General features: G+C 27.7%; 1 long non-coding RNA gene across 1 annotated transcript; it reads left to right on the forward strand.

Annotated features, from left to right (window-relative positions):
- The first annotated feature begins 7503 nt into the window (after positions 1-7503).
- Positions 7504-8211, forward strand: LOC145970007 (uncharacterized). Its single transcript, XR_014438291.1, has 3 exons — positions 7504-7811; positions 7896-7965; positions 8139-8211. It is a non-coding gene; the product is annotated as an uncharacterized LOC145970007 (long non-coding RNA).
- Positions 8212-16837: the final 8626 nt, after the last annotated feature.

Genomic DNA, 16837 nt, shown 5'->3' on the forward strand with positions numbered 1-16837 from the left:
ATCGCATCATGATTTTATGCAATTTTATTAGTTGTTTCGAAGTTATCGAATTTATTTTTAAGATATCAATTGTTTACACTTTTGGTAGATCTTGAATATACACACACAGACACAGGCACGTACACACACGCGCGCGCGCGCACACATACACACACTTTATATATAATATATTAAATATTAAATATATTTTTTAACACTAATAATTTTGTAATTATACCAGCATATTTAATTGTCAATGATTTAAACGATATTAAAAGAATTGATGGATATATGCCGTTATTAAGCCTTCTTAAAGGTACAAATATTTAAAAAAAAAGAAAACTAGAAACATCAAATCAGGTAAATTTATTATAATATTAAAAAAAAATTTACTTTTAGTTTATAATGAAACTTATACTTGTTCTTATCAAGTTATATATATATATATATATATGTGTGTGTGTGTGTGTGTGTGTGTGTGCGTGTGTGTACATATATATACACACACAATATATATATATATATATACCGTACATATATATATAACTATACAGAGTGTCCGCTAACTAACAAACCAAGGAGCTTAAGGATTCTTTGATTAATTTGAAGACGATTTTTCCTCAGCGAAAATGTGAAGACATCAATAATTTTCGAATCATAAGTGATTCAAAAAAGGGGATTTTCGCAGACTAAATCTTTTAAAGTTAAAAGATTAACAGAATTACATTTTTTAGTTAATTTCAAATAGAGTTTATTTTAATAAAATTTTAATTTAAGACTTCGTTATAAAGATATATAATAATAAAAATTGGAAGTTTGTTAAAAATGATGACATTCCTCGATATTTTCGCTAAGGAAAAATCGTTTTCAAATTGACCAAAGAATCCATCCTTGAATATTGGTTAGTTAGTTATCAGACACTCTGTATACGTATATATATATATATATATATATATATATATATATATATTTAAATATACAGGAAGTGCACAAGAATATATGCACAGGAAGTGCACAAGAATCTAATCAGCATTCTGGATCAACGGACGTAAAAACTGGAACTGTCAGATGCGATGTCGACAAAAAGATATTGGGTTGAAAATTTGTGTTCAGTTTTTGGTTCAGTATATTTTTTGCGTATATAAATATAAAATATTCCCGTATAATTATATATGCTTCTTACATTATTTATATTATTGGCATTATATATGATATTTTATTATGGCGGATAAAAGATTAATTTAACATTTAATTACAGCTTAATATTATAAAAAGCATTATTCCACTAATTCTTTTATAAGGAAAATTATAGATACTCTGTTTCTTTTCGATAAGAAATTATCTCTTAATGATTTATTATAAGTTATTATTCAAAAAAATGTTTACGAGTCCTTTTGTAGATATTAATCTTATACTTACTAACATTATGAAAACTCTATGATTAATCATTATCTTTGTTAACATCGTACATATTTAAATTTAAATTTTTTAATTATTATGATTAATTACGTAAAGACATATATATATTTATAATTATTATGTGATACACACACACATACACACACACACACATATATATTACAAAATTATTTTTAATGTCCATTATTATTTGAAACATTAATTTTTTAATTACGTTTTGAATACATTTCTTTTGGCTCAAAGTTTCTTACAAAATTGATAATTATATATAAGAAACTTTCACTACCTGATTTTAACAATCAATACAAAATGGCAGCAAACAACATGTATACATATATGTACATATATATGTTATATATGTATATATATATATATATATATATATATATATATATATATATATATATCTAAAAAAATCTCTTTTTTTTAAATAACTTTAAAGCATAATTATGTAATATTTACTGTGTAATATGATACATTTTTTGATACACTTTGAAAAAACATTATTATTGGTAATATAATAAGTAGTAATATCAATCATTATTATTGACATCACATATTTCCTTTGAATCGATTAAAATATTTGAAAATATTAAATATATTATGGAGTATGTACGTCAAAATTACATATTTTTTGTCACAAAATTCTTCAATCTATGATTCATTGAGATTTATATTTTATAAGTATTCTATTTTATAAGTCTTCATAATAAGATTCGTAATACTGATAGCGAATAACTAATAATGAAAAACTCACAAGAGATACGCAAGATGTAAGTATCCACTTCATTATTAATGATAAATGAAATTTATGAAAAATTTTTCGTAAAAATATGTAATTCTCTAATACAATATCTAATAATAAATTATTACTTTTCAATGATTAATCTTCGATATTTTAATTTTTAAATACGATCAAAACAATTAATTTGAATTTATATGCGTATATAATATTGCTTATTTAATTAAATAAACTTATATTTTGGCAATAGATAAATATTCAAATTTTATTTTAAACATTGTTATTTTATCTCGTTATTCCGTGCAATAAATTTATATTCACAATCTAAATGGTAACAATTCATGCATATACTTTTATATTTCATATAGTTATTAGATTAAGTATGTAGTATAATTAAATTACACGTGCATGTGATATATAAAAATTATTCATAAACATATAAGAATTTTCCTATTATAAACTCAGAATAAAATAAGATAGGAATAAAGTAATTTTTCTAACTCGAGGATAATAAAATTTAATAAAATTCAAACGTATACACAAAATTGGTGTATTAAATGCACATATCAGTCAAAGACATTGAATGAGTAATTGAATGAAATGTGCCATTGATGTGACAACATGCATTGTTTGTAAATCATTGCTGCCATATTTCCGTTTAATGACGAAGTTGAAGCGGTAACGCACGAAGAGCAAAATTCGAGTATTTTTGACGATTCGTAAGTTTCCATTGATATTTGCATGTCAATCGCTAACACTATGAAGCATGCACCACAATGATTACGAAAGGACCAATCAGTGCAATCAGTGCACGATAAAACGGCAACAATACATTCGAGATATTTCGAGAATCAGCGTAACACGCCTTTTTTATAGATGGAACCGTAAAATATCTTGTAAAATATTCATTTTTCGATTATCTTACCTTAATACTTTTACGTACAAAATAATGAGAGGAATCAATTGGTGTAAAGAAAACACATAGTTGTTTTTAAGAGAAAATATGGAATTGTTAATTGCAAATTACATATTTTTTCTTCAAAACAACTATGTGTTTTCTTTACACCAGTTGATTCCTCTCATTATTTTGTACGTAAAAGTATTCCGGTAAGATAATCGAAAAATGAATATTTTACAAGATATTTTACGGTTTATGTAAAATTAAGAAATTATTTCAAGCCTCATAACTCAAAAAGTACTTAACGAAAAGGTACTTAATTATAGTGTTTTGGAAAGCTCTCGAGATAAGCTACAAGAATATGCAATGACAAATAGTAGGTTCCATTTAAGAAATTGAAGATGACCTTCATGTGACCTTCAAATAACTCTCCAAGGTCAAACCAATGATATCATCTTATGGCTCCCTCGAAACCAAACAACTTTTGTCTGAAACATTTTTCTCTCCCGGGCTTGGTTTTCGAGTTATTCTCCATTAAAAGTTAAAATGGTCCACCCTGTATATACTATATGTATACAGGGTTTACCAAAAGTGTGGAAACCCCTTAATATTTCGAAAAATACGCATTTAAAAAAAAAATGTTTCATACAAAAGTTATAGGGTTTTATGTGGCGCATTACACAGCAACATTATTATGATCTCGAATAGGGTTGTCAAGGTTATGTGAAGGTCACCTCTTTTTAAATGGGATACCCTATATGCTTTTGCATATTCTTGTAGCTTATCTCGAGAGCTTTCCAAAACACTATAATTAAGTTAGTTTTCATTAAGTTCTTTCCGAGTTATGAGGCTTGAAATCATTTCTTAATTTTACATAAACCATAAAATATCTAGTAAAATATTCATTTTTTGATTATCTTACCTTAATACTTTTATGTACAAAATAATGAGAGGAATCAATTGGTGTAAAAAAAAAACATAGTTGTTTTAAAAGAAAAATATGTAATTGATAATCGCAAATTACATATTTTTTCTTAAAAACAACTATGTTTTTTCTTTACACCAATTGATTCCTCTCATTATTTTGTACATAAAAGTATTAAAGTAAGATAATCGAAAAATGAATATTTTACTAGATATTTTATGGTTTATGTAAAATTAAGAAATTATTTCAAGCCTCATAACTCGAAAAGTACTCAATGGAGAAATACTTTATTATAGTGTTTTGAAAAGCTCTCAAGTTAAGCTGCAAGATAATGTAATAAAAAATATAGGCTTCCATTTCAAAAATTGGAGCTGACCTTCACTAAACCTTGACAACGTTATTCGAGGTCATAATAATATTGCTGTGTAATGCGCCACATAAAACCCTATAACTTTTGTATGAAACATTTTTTTTTAAAATGCGTATTTTTCGAAATATTAAGGGGTTTCCACACTTTTGGTAAACCCTGTATATGGGACGAATATAAGAACTTATTTTATGATTAATAAATCATTTGATAATTTAATCGAATATTTTTATCTGTGTTAATACGTACAAAAATATAAACAGATTCTATAACTATTGATAGACCCTTTGAAAGAATTATATATATAATCGATACAATTTATTTATTTATTTTTGGTAGGTTATTATCGAGTCAATTATGATATCGAGAACTGGCGAAGAATTGCAAGTTATCTAAATTCTGAAAATTATACAAAAATACATGTTCTTAATCGTGCCCAAATTATCGATGACGCTTTCCACTTAGTGATAGTAGACCAACTTAATACCACTGTATTCTGGAATATTATGAAATATCTATCACGAGAAACAGACTACATCGCATGGTATTCTATGTTCAAAGCCTTAGAATATCTGTCCAATGTCTTCTTATTTTCGGAAACAAATTTTGAAAACATCAAGATAAATATTATAAATCGTCAATAATGATGTTAAATATACTAAAACTCTTTAAACGTACTATAAAAATGTTTTACTTATTATATATATTAATAAAATTTACATATATTAATAATTTGTGTGCTTTTATAACAATAATTATCACATGCTTTCCAAAAAGATACAATAAAATACATGTAGATAAAATTATATTTTTTAAATATATTCTAGATGAAAAATAAATATCTACTTATAAATTAATATTCAAATACAGAACTAATTATATAAAGTATATATGAACTAATTGTAAAAAGTTGGAGGGAAAAAGAGAAAAATTTAAAAATTGCTACCATTTTTAATCACAGCCCGATGTTCATAACGGCTAAGATAATTTAAATATCATTAATTTTGAGATAGAAAATTAGTAGGAAACATATATTAGTTATTTATGTGTGTAATACACAAACAGTTAAAAAGTTATTAAATTATTATATATATTATATTATACATTATAATGTTTACATATAGGATATATGCACTTCTGTATGTTTATATGTATGTTATATGATATGGATATGTATAAACAGCATGTGTGAATGTGTACGAAGAATACAAATCTGTGTGTAAATTCATGTATAAGTATAGCTGCATAACAGACATCTTTAGAAAAAGGAATTGAGAGCTATTTAGCAAGACAGAACGTTCTAATTATACAGGATGTTCCTAAACTCGCGATAAATATTTTAATGATAAATTCTTTGTAACATTTTAAGACGAAAAGTATAATACGAAAATGTCGTCGAGGCTACACTAGTTTTCAAATGGGGAAAGTTTAAAGATCACGAATGACAGAGCTAGAGTTTCGGGCGCTCAGGGGTGGCAAAATGGCTAAAGATGCTTCCATGAATTGAATACTTTCGACACTGGTGAAATTATTGTGAAAATATTCAAGAATTTCATAGCCTTGACATAGAATTTCATAGCCTCACATTTTTTATAGCCTCGACATTTTCGTATTAGACATTTCGTTTTAAAATGTTACAAAGAATTTGTCATTAAAATATTTCGCGAATTATCGCGAATTTAGGCACACCCTATATCAAATAATGTAAAATACAGTTGTTATATACAGTTATATATATATATATATATATATATATATATATATATATATATATACAGGGTGTCCTAGACCACCCGTACACCCCTTTTCTTTCAAAAACTAAGCATTTTCAAGAAAAACGTTTTCGACAAAAATTGTATGGTTTTGAGGGGAACATAAGATGGTGTCATTGGTTTGACCTTGGATGGCATCGTTAAGGTGAGGTCAAGGACACCTTTAATTTCTTAAATGGAACCACCTATTTTTTATTGCATATTCTTATAGCTTATGTCGAGAGCTTTCCAAAACACTATAATAAAGTATTTTTTCATCAAGTACTTTTCGAGTTATAAGGCTTGAAATAATTTCTTAATTTTACATAAACCATAAAATATCTAGTAAAATATTCATTTTTCGATTATCTTACCTTAATACTTTTATGTACAAAATAATGAGAGGAATCAATTGGTGTAAAGAAAACACAAAATTGTTTCGAAAAAAAAAAATGTAATTTGCAATTAACAATTACATTTTTTTTTCGAAACAATAATGTGTTTTCTTTACACCAATCGATTCCTCTCATTATTTTGTACATAAAAGTATTAAGGTAAGATAATCGAAAAATGAATATTTTACTAGATATTTTATGGTTTATGTAAAATTAAGAAATTATTTCAAGCCTTATAACTCGAAAAGTACTTCATGAAAAAATACTTTATTATAGTGTTTTGGAAAGCTCTCGACATAAGCTATAAGAATATGCAATAAAAAATAGGTGGTTCCATTTAAGAAATTAAAGGTGTCCTTGACCTCACCTTAACGATGCCATCCAAGGTCAAACCAATGACACCATCTTATGTTCCCCTCAAAACCATACAATTTTTGTCGAAAACGTTTTTCTCTAAAATGCTTAGTTTTTTAAAGAAGAGGGGTGTACGGGTGGTCTAGGACACCCTGTATATATATAAATTTTAAATTTTTCGGTTTTTGCGTTATATTTTTGCTGTATAAAAAAATATTTTGTGTGCTTTTATCGATATATATATATATATATATATATACACACACACATATATATACTTTTAGGTAATAATAGGGAACTTATTATACGAGTCACTTCGAGACAAACTTGGATACGATGAAGTTTCTAATGAAGACGATTTTAAAAAGAGTTTAAGAATGGAAGCTGCAAAATGAACATGTTCTCTTGATGAACCCAAATGCAAAGAAACAGCCGGCCACATTTTAAGACGACATCTCGCAAATTCCAAAGAACATACGTAATTTTTCTCACATATTCGGTCATTTTAGTTTAGTTTAATTGCCTTGTAGATATATGTGCAATGTTTAATAAATTTATTAAATATAAGAAAAATATAAGATTAATATGTGCAACACTTTTATAATTTATTATACAAAAATTTATTTCTTGTCAAATTTTCCGTAGACTCTTGCCATGGTGGAAAGAATGGACATACTGTCAAGGTTTAAAAACATTGTCCTATTCTCTTAGCGATGAAGATTCTCCTTGCTGGGGAGTATATCGTCTGGGAAAAGAAAAATTTAAAACAAAATTTTTAAAATATCTGGCTTGCTCTGAGGATCCACATTTTATCAAAGACTATTTAAATTTAATAGAAAATAATAGTGCAACATCGATTAAGTTTTTAAAAGATTTTTCCGATCACGATTATATTAACTATTTTCTTTTTATTCGCGAAGCACGCGAGGAATCCTGTAGTACTCGACTTCATATTAGAAAAACTTGAGAATATAAGACCAGGTAATACAGCTTTCTGCGTAAATATATATCTATCATTCAATAGTTTATGTATATATCAATAAATTTATTATTTTACTGTTATAGGCAAGTCAGCAAATATGCAGCATTTACTGTTATTATTAATCATATGTATTTTACGAAACAAGTCGAAAAGGTAAGAATTGCATGTATATATATGTAAAATAATTATATATATAATAATAATATAATATAATAACATAATTATATATATGTAAAATAAATAATCATGATGCGACATAAATTTATTATTTAGTATTGTTGTTGAATATCAAAATAATCTGTTTTTGATAAATGATTTCCTAACAGATAAACTTACTAATGCAACGAAAGTTGAATTAAATGAACATAAGAAGATATGGATTGCATATACGGAAGAGAGAGATGTGAAAGTAACGGTAAACTTCATGAATAGCATTATACTAATATACAGGGTTTAGCAAAAGTGTGGAAACCCCTTAATATTTCGAAAAATACGCATTTAAAAAAAAAATGTTTCATACAAAAGTTATAGGGTTTTATGTGGCGCATTACACAGCAACATTATTATGACCTCGAATAGCGTTGTCAAGGTTATGTGAAGGTCACCTCCAACTTTTTAAATGGGACACCCTATATGCTTTTACACATTCTTGTAGCTTATCTCGAGAGCTTTCCAAAACACTATAATTAAGTTAGTTTTCATTAAGTACTTTCCGAGTTATGAGGCTTGAAATCATTTCTTAATTTTACATAAACCATAAAATATCTTGTAAAATATTCATTTTTCGATTATCTTACCTTAATACTTTTATGTACAAAATAATGAGAGGAATCAATTGGTGTAAAGAAAAAACAACTGTATGTTTTCTTTACACCAATTGATTACTCTCATTATTTTGTACATAAAAGTATTAAGGTAAGATAATCGAAAAATGAATATTTTACAAGATATTTTATGGTTTATGTAAAATTAAGAAATTATTTCAAGCCTCATAACTCGAAAAGTACTCAATGGAGAAATACTTTATTATAGTGTTTTGAAAAGCTCTCAAGTTAAGCTGCAAGATAAAGTAATAAAAAATATAGGCTTCCATTTAAAAAATTGGAGCTGACCTTCACTAAACCTTGACAACGTTATTCGAGGTCATAATAATATTGCTGTGTAATGCGCCACATAAAACCCTATAACTTTTGTATGAAACATTTTTTTTTTAAATGCGTATTTTTCGAAATATTAAGGGGTTTCCACACTTTTGCTAAACCCTGTATATTCGCTTATTAGACGTTGATTTTTTGTTTTCATACAGAATATATTAATATCACAGTATCTCAAAGATGCGACAAGCAAAAATTAATGTCATCTAATTTCTTTTATAAAATAATCATATTTTTATTTCTAATTTACGAAAATATACTGTTTTCAAATTATTGAAATTTTTAGTGAATGAGAGAGTGAGAAAGAGCGAACGAGCAAGCGAAAGGCAAAAGAGAAAGAGGATTTTTTTACTTGGAAATTTTAGTAATCTTAATAAAAACCGATTTATATAAATTTTAAAATGAGGATTTATAAGCTTTGAGATATTTAAATACCTCTTAGTTAAATAAATTTAAATTTTTTCAATATATGATTGAGAGGATTATTGCGTAATGTGTGATTAGCATACTTCAATATTATATGATGAGTTATCTGTTTATTAAACTAAAAATTTAATAACGATAGATTATTATAATATAATGATATTTTCTCTGTGATAGAGCAATAGCTCTTATAGATTTCTAATTTTATTTTTAAAATCGCTAATTCTAAATTCTGTAAACTTTTATTTGTCAAGGGTTAAAATATTATTTATAAACATTCGTTGCAGACAAAAGAATTAAGTAAAATAGTGTAACATTATGCACATTATATAATAGAACACATAGTACAATAGAATAATGATTTTATTTTCATTTCAGCAACTTTATCTCGATATTTCTTCGCCTACGCTTTATTACAGCGATCAGGAATGACTTATTTCAAGAAAAATCTTGAATTGAGATTTATTTAGTTATTTAGTATCGCATCGAGAAAAGAATGTATTGCATGTACAACGATTTAATTTGAAAGAAAGATTAATTTTCTCTGAAACTGAGGCACTACCACATTCGCATCTGGCTCTCTCTTACTAGTTCGAAAAATTTAAATTTAAATTTCACACTTAGTGCTTTATTAATTTCTTCAAATTTATGTTACTTTATTCGCTTGCTGACAAATTTTTTTATGAAGATGCAAAATCATTATATATTTGATTTAAAATATTTACAAACTTATAAATCGTTTTCTTTAGGGTAACTAAAATTTTAATTCGGAGAAAAAAAAGTTATAATTTTCATAATCTATAATTATTACTTATTCCAATTATATTTAAGATTATTATTATAAATAAAATGTTTATGTTATTATATTCAAATAAAATGTTTAGTATATACAGGATGTTACCTAGTAATCGCCTAATTCCTCGTGTGTAAGTAGAGCGAATTAAACTAAGTAGGAAAATTCTATTGTTTTGCGATTTTCGTAATAATTAATAAGATATTAATTTAAAAAAATCAGCCAATTCGCGACCATCATGTTTTGGAGAGCGCCCTGTCCACCACTTCGTCGTGTCCCTAGTATCAAGTTACAGTGAGACAGCTTTTCTCGCCGCGCGCTCCTACTACCCGATTTTTTTAAATTAATATCGAAATTGTACATAGTTGTTTACAAAATAGTATAAGACTTACTTTAATTCAGTTTAGCGAGATCTACTTATGGTTTTTCTTTTGGCAGATGTTAGGACGGACATCCTGTATATATATATATATATATATATATATATATATATATATATATATACATATACACACATATGAGATATAATTTAATATAATATTTATTAATAATTGATTAGTTGCTATTCACCAATAATTAATATTGATATAATTTGTTTTAGACAAGGGAATTTAGATAAGTGAATAGAATTAGCGAAGAGTACAGAAGTATGAAGCAATATGTTTCAAATATTCAAAGCAAACACGTCTTTTCAAAATCAAAAGTCAAAAGAATTACTTTCAAAATTTTGTAAGGTATCGAATATTCATTTAATAAAAGTAGTTTAATAAAAGTAACAATTGTGACGGGAATATATTTATATATCTTTCTTATAAATAGCTTTTTATAAGGTTTATAGTTATGGATTTATTATTTATGCTTATGTGCGTTAATAATATATAATTCAATGCACGTGCACTTACAAAGATATTTTTTGGCCTGCGTTAACCGGTATTTCCATTTCTTTATTAACATGAAATAATACAAAGTGTTAATTATGTTCATAATTATAAATAATTATAATTAAATTATGTTATATTATATGAATAATTCTAATTATATAAATGGGAAAGTATCTGCAATATTTGACATTATATTATTAATGCACCATCTGAAAATGTATTATCTAATTTAAACTGTATTCTGATTTATTTTTTAAGTTGTGTTTGATTTGTTCGATATTTGTAACTTTATTTGTTAATATTTATTAATTTTATTATCTTGAATCAAATTCTTAATATATAATAATGCATATTAATGTTTAAATAACATCTAAAATTAAAAATTTATAAAACATATTATTACAATTCTTTAATATTTGTATATTTATAATAACAATTTTATATGTATATAATAAATTGTTGTTATAAATTTAATGTATGTATTTTTGTATGTATTATTAATATTTTAAATATATATTATTAATTGTTTAAAACTCATGATCTTTGTAAATTCTATATAATCTTTGATTTACTCTCTAAATTTCTTAGAGTGAAATCTAACTCCAAACGAGTATCAGCCCCTGGGGAAGATATGGTTCCCGGTTCCGCTAGGGGTTGATTATAGGATAACATGAAGAATGTTTTCCACTGGGTCCTTTAGGACCCCGTCGGGCAGGGGTTTTAGTGGGTTGGCCCTCCGCAGGAGGAGGGAGAGCCCCACACTACCCCCGAGGCTGGCTCGGGGGGTATGCATAAGGCTGGTCCTCTCCCCTTACTGGGAGGTGACCGGGATTCTGCATTTCCCCTGCCCTCCGTACGGTAAACAAAAAAAAAAAACTCCAAACGAGTAAATATTCACTCCAAGTGATAGTGAAAATACTGCCACTCGTAATTAGTGAACATTCACTTTTCACAAAAGTGAACTGTTTAACTCTGAATGTAAAGTGAATGTGTCACTCGGTTCGAAGTGAATAATTCACTCAATCAGAGTGGAGTCATCACTTTCGTCAAGTTATTTTTCACTCAATGACGAGTGAACAGATTCACTTTTAGGATGTCAGATTCTAATCCGTCTTTCACTAATAATAAGATAACACGTTACGTATATGACGTGAAGCTTCGATTAGTTGAAATGAGAAGCAATCATTGCTTTTTACTTGAATTAATCGAAGCTGAACATCGCACACAGCATGTTATCTCATTGTCGGTGTAAAAGCCGATGAACCTCCTTTTTTCTTGTCACAGCTATATAAATATATTTAACGTTACACACAAAAAAATATGTTTACACTCGTTCAAAATATGTTAAAATAAAAAGATATATCCCTAAGAAGTTACTTTAATATGTCTTGTATACCAAGTACACGTGCAACGAGTTGGTAACGTCGCGAGACAATGATACGACAGTGTTGCTAATGGCGGACTCATGCGCGTTTCATATGCGCATTACTCACTCTTCATGAGTAAAAATTTTCACTCTATATAGAGTGAATATAGAGTCAATTTACGGATGTCCGTTTAAAAAACGGCGTTAATTATAAATTTATTTAATAAGTTTCTCTTTTCTAAAGCATCATAAAATATAAATAATTCACGACATTTAAATTATTTGTCATCAAGGAATATTATATGTTTGTTTAGTTCTCTTCAGTCTAAGTTTAATTCTACGTCATATATCGTATAGTAGTGTCATTTATATATGGCAGTATTGTACCTAGATCAACAAAATTAAACATAACAAGTGGTGACATGACGACTTAAGTAACAGATTGTTAGCACATACTGTTGTAAAAAGTTCTGGGAAATCATGTAGAGTAATACGTGTAAACAATTATGCAATATAATATTAAGTATCTATTTAGAAGAAAGAAATTGATTGTGCGTAATAACTTTGCGATCAATTATTTTAGATTTTATGTTTTATGAAAGATAGGTAAGAGTAAAATATTGGTTTTATATGTATGACCATATCTTTTATTCGTTTGAACAGCATGACATTATAATATAATCAAGTAATTATCGTTGTCACATTTTCATCAAAATAGGACCGCAAAAATCTATATAATCATAAATAAAATATATGTTCGAACTATGATTTATATTCTCTCTATATTCTAACGTTATAATTATAGCTGCAAAAAATTGGATTTTTTGTTTTGATGATTGCATTATATCGTGAAATATATATGCAGAGATATTCTAGTTAATTAATTTTTACGTAAATGTGTTATTTAAATAACTTTTGTAAAGTAATCATTTTTACAATGAAATTTAAATGAAGAGAATGCAAATTATAAAATTATAATTAGAATTTCATTTATATTGAACAATTTTGAATGGTATTATTCACGAGTATTTTTTATTATTATATTTTTTTTATTATTCTTATTATATTTTGTAATATTTATATTACATTTTCTCATCATTTTTATTATACATATCCTGTGTACGCATTTAAAAATCCAAGAAACCCGAATAAAGGGTGTCAAACGGAATCAGGCATAATCAATACATATACACAAGGAACAAAACTCATCGATATGTTAAAATTTATCTCGTGCCCATCTCCGCGCTAGCAGAAACCTTCGGTCCACCTACTAGACTTCCAAGGACGAATCCATGATCTTGTGAAAGCTATATAAGCTCTGAAGAATTTGATGATCGTATATAAAACATATTTAATAATTTTTTCAAGAGATCTTATATTGATGAATAAAAGATACCTTCTAAGCAAAATTATCTGATTAAGTTCTTCCTATTTTCGAATTCTCTCTGTTCGAATATTGGAGTGAAGAGAAAAAATGCAGAGTAAATTAGTAAAATGTAATTGGTTCTAATGAATGTCATTATTTAAGCACGAGCAATTGTGCTTAAAATATTTTTGATATTTTATATATATAAATCAGCTAAAAAGCGTTTCTTCATATAAAGACCCCCCTATGGGAGTAAACGCGTCGCATGTTTGCTCGCGCAAATGTATGTGCGATCTATAAGCTGCGAAGACATGAAAGTAAGAATCCAGTATTACTCTATCCATGTTCCACTAAACTTGATCCAGTCTTTGTCCCATGTTCTGGCACCTATAACTTCGCATACCTTTGCATCATTTCACCTTCTCCTTTATCGAAGTCCACCTACGCAGCGGACATAAGCTGTCATAAGAGTTATCTCCATTCAGCACAAATAACGTGACATATTTCTTAATTAGGTCAAGTTCGTTCCGGAGATAATATAATAGACGGAAGTCTTATTTCGTCACGGTTACAATCGTGCTGAAAAGTTATGTAACATTTCCGTTTAACATTTAAATTTACTTGGAGTTAATGATATTTATCGCTTCTAATTAGATCTTTTGCTAGTATAATTTTATTAATAATTCTGATAATTATTCATCTTTACTTCCCCAATACTGATTTTGATCTTGACATGTGTAGTCAACATCATGTCCCTGAGTAATATGCAAATATAAAATGCGTTTTAATTTCTTAGGGTTTTAATTATACTGGGTAGGATTTTAATTGTCTTGCAATAATACTCGATGCGTTTGTATTATAAGAATACTTCATGCATGATTACTGTTCGCGAGCGAATCCGACAGTGCGTTGATAGGACCGGAAGGTCGTAAAGCGAAAAAAGTGCGCCTCGTTCACACAAAAGACTGACGTTTATTGGAGTCAAAATTAAAAGACAAGTGTTTAGTGCAGTGATTTCGATTAGCGAAACAACGGTGTAACAAAGTGAGCGCGGTTTCGCGAGCGGTATCGCGAGCGGTGTAGAGACACAAGAGCGAGAAAAATGCGTTGTCCAAAGTCGTAAGCGGTCGTGTAATGCGGTTAATCAGCGGTTTGATACAGAGATTGCGAAAGTCCAAGAGAATAAGCGGTCGTTATAAGCGGTTTTACTATGCGGAGCGGTTTTAACTAAGCGGTTTGACAAAAAGTGCGAGACTTCGGCTTGCTCGCGTGCGGTGCCCGTTATAAGGCGAGCGGAATTTTGGGCCCGTTGCGACGTGGCCCAATAAATTTAATTGTTTAGCGGTGACCTCATGGCGCCGCGCGTAATTGGCCGCCGATGAGGTCTGACGTCGGCTTTTTCGCGGTTGCCATGCGCGCAGTCTTTTTAGAACAGCTGATTGGCAATCAGCTGTTCGTGACGTATGGGCGCGCATGCCCGTACGTTACGCTGATTTTGTCGACGGTTGATATTATTATTGTCAATGTTTATGACACGCGTTTCTTATGACCAAAAAAAGTTAGAGATAACTCGAACGATCGAGTTTTTCTGGTGAATAGAGATCTCGAGAAGTTTCTCGACGCCCGTTAATTTTGAATTCTCGAGTTGTAGAACATTTTGAAATATTCTAAGAAATTTAATTCGGGATGAATTTTATGATTTTCGAACAATTACAGATTTTCTTATCGCTCTGCAAATCTGACATTAAATTGTACAATTAATTATGCAAATGGGAGAAAGTTATATTTTAATACGTAGATTAATATATTTTATTGATATTATAAAAACAAGCTGAATTCTGAATCATTAGTATAGTAACTCAATAACTATAAAATTACATTTTAATATTTATTTAATTATTTTAACATCTCTTAAGTTTTTTATTGTATTAATAATGTATAACAATATATGTATATTAGTATTGCATTATTACTTGCTAATACACATAAATTAATATATGTATATTAATGTGTAATATATATGTGATTTAATAGTGGATAATATTACAGTATACATTATAATTTTAATATAATGTAAAATAATTACGAATGTTGTATGTAATAAAATATTATATGTGTAATTAATATTATAACATACTGTACATAAAATTAATATTTAAATATATTTGTATATAAATATTAACAAATTAGTGCGTTATATTAACATATGTTATTAATATTTTAAATCCTATAAAAAGTATTCTTTACGAATGTGTTTTATTAATGTACTACTAATGTTTTTAATTTAATAATAAATTATATGGAATAATTCTTGGAGCACGCAATCTCTATAATATTTTTATTCCACAGTATAAAAAAATCTTTCTCAATTTTAATTTAAAAATCTGCTTCGTTATAAGAATGACACGATTATTGATTTGATCGATTTGAGAGATTTCCCGTTGTTTTATTCATATATCCACCATATAAATTTGAAAGAGTGAACAAAAACCTAAAAAATAATAGTTATTCATTTATATTCTCTTATGTACAATACTGTAATATTATACTCTATCGTTAATAAGTTACATTTTTTCATTAACTTGCTCAAAAATAACTTACCGATACACTCTCGTAATAATATAGTATATAAAATTTCATTTGAATGTATATTGTAAATTATAAAAATTCTCAAATTTTTGGTAAAGAAATAAACTACTTTTAAATAGTATAAAAGAATTCAAATACATATATTTACAGATATTTTTGCATTCTACGTAACGGTAGCCTCTTTTGCTTCAGACCAACGCGAAATAGACGGTTCTGTCATCTTACGGCGCTCGATCGATAGCACGAATTTGGAGTGGGAAAAACGGCACCGTGCTTTGCTATTACATATCGTTTCTCGATCGAAACGTCTGTTAACGACCTCAGAAGTTGTGTGTTTACATATGACATACACATTTATTGTAATATCGCCAAGTGTTGTTAGTCTTTGGAAGTTTCTCGAAATAATAAGAAATCATAAGTGCGCATATATATTTTTCATGTTACAATGATAGT

This window comes from Camponotus vicinus, unplaced genomic scaffold (genome assembly GCF_025532165.1).
Source record: "Camponotus vicinus isolate PSW18456_S1 unplaced genomic scaffold, iyCamVici1.0 SCAF_4, whole genome shotgun sequence".
NCBI classification, from domain to species: Eukaryota; Metazoa; Arthropoda; class Insecta; order Hymenoptera; family Formicidae; genus Camponotus; species Camponotus vicinus.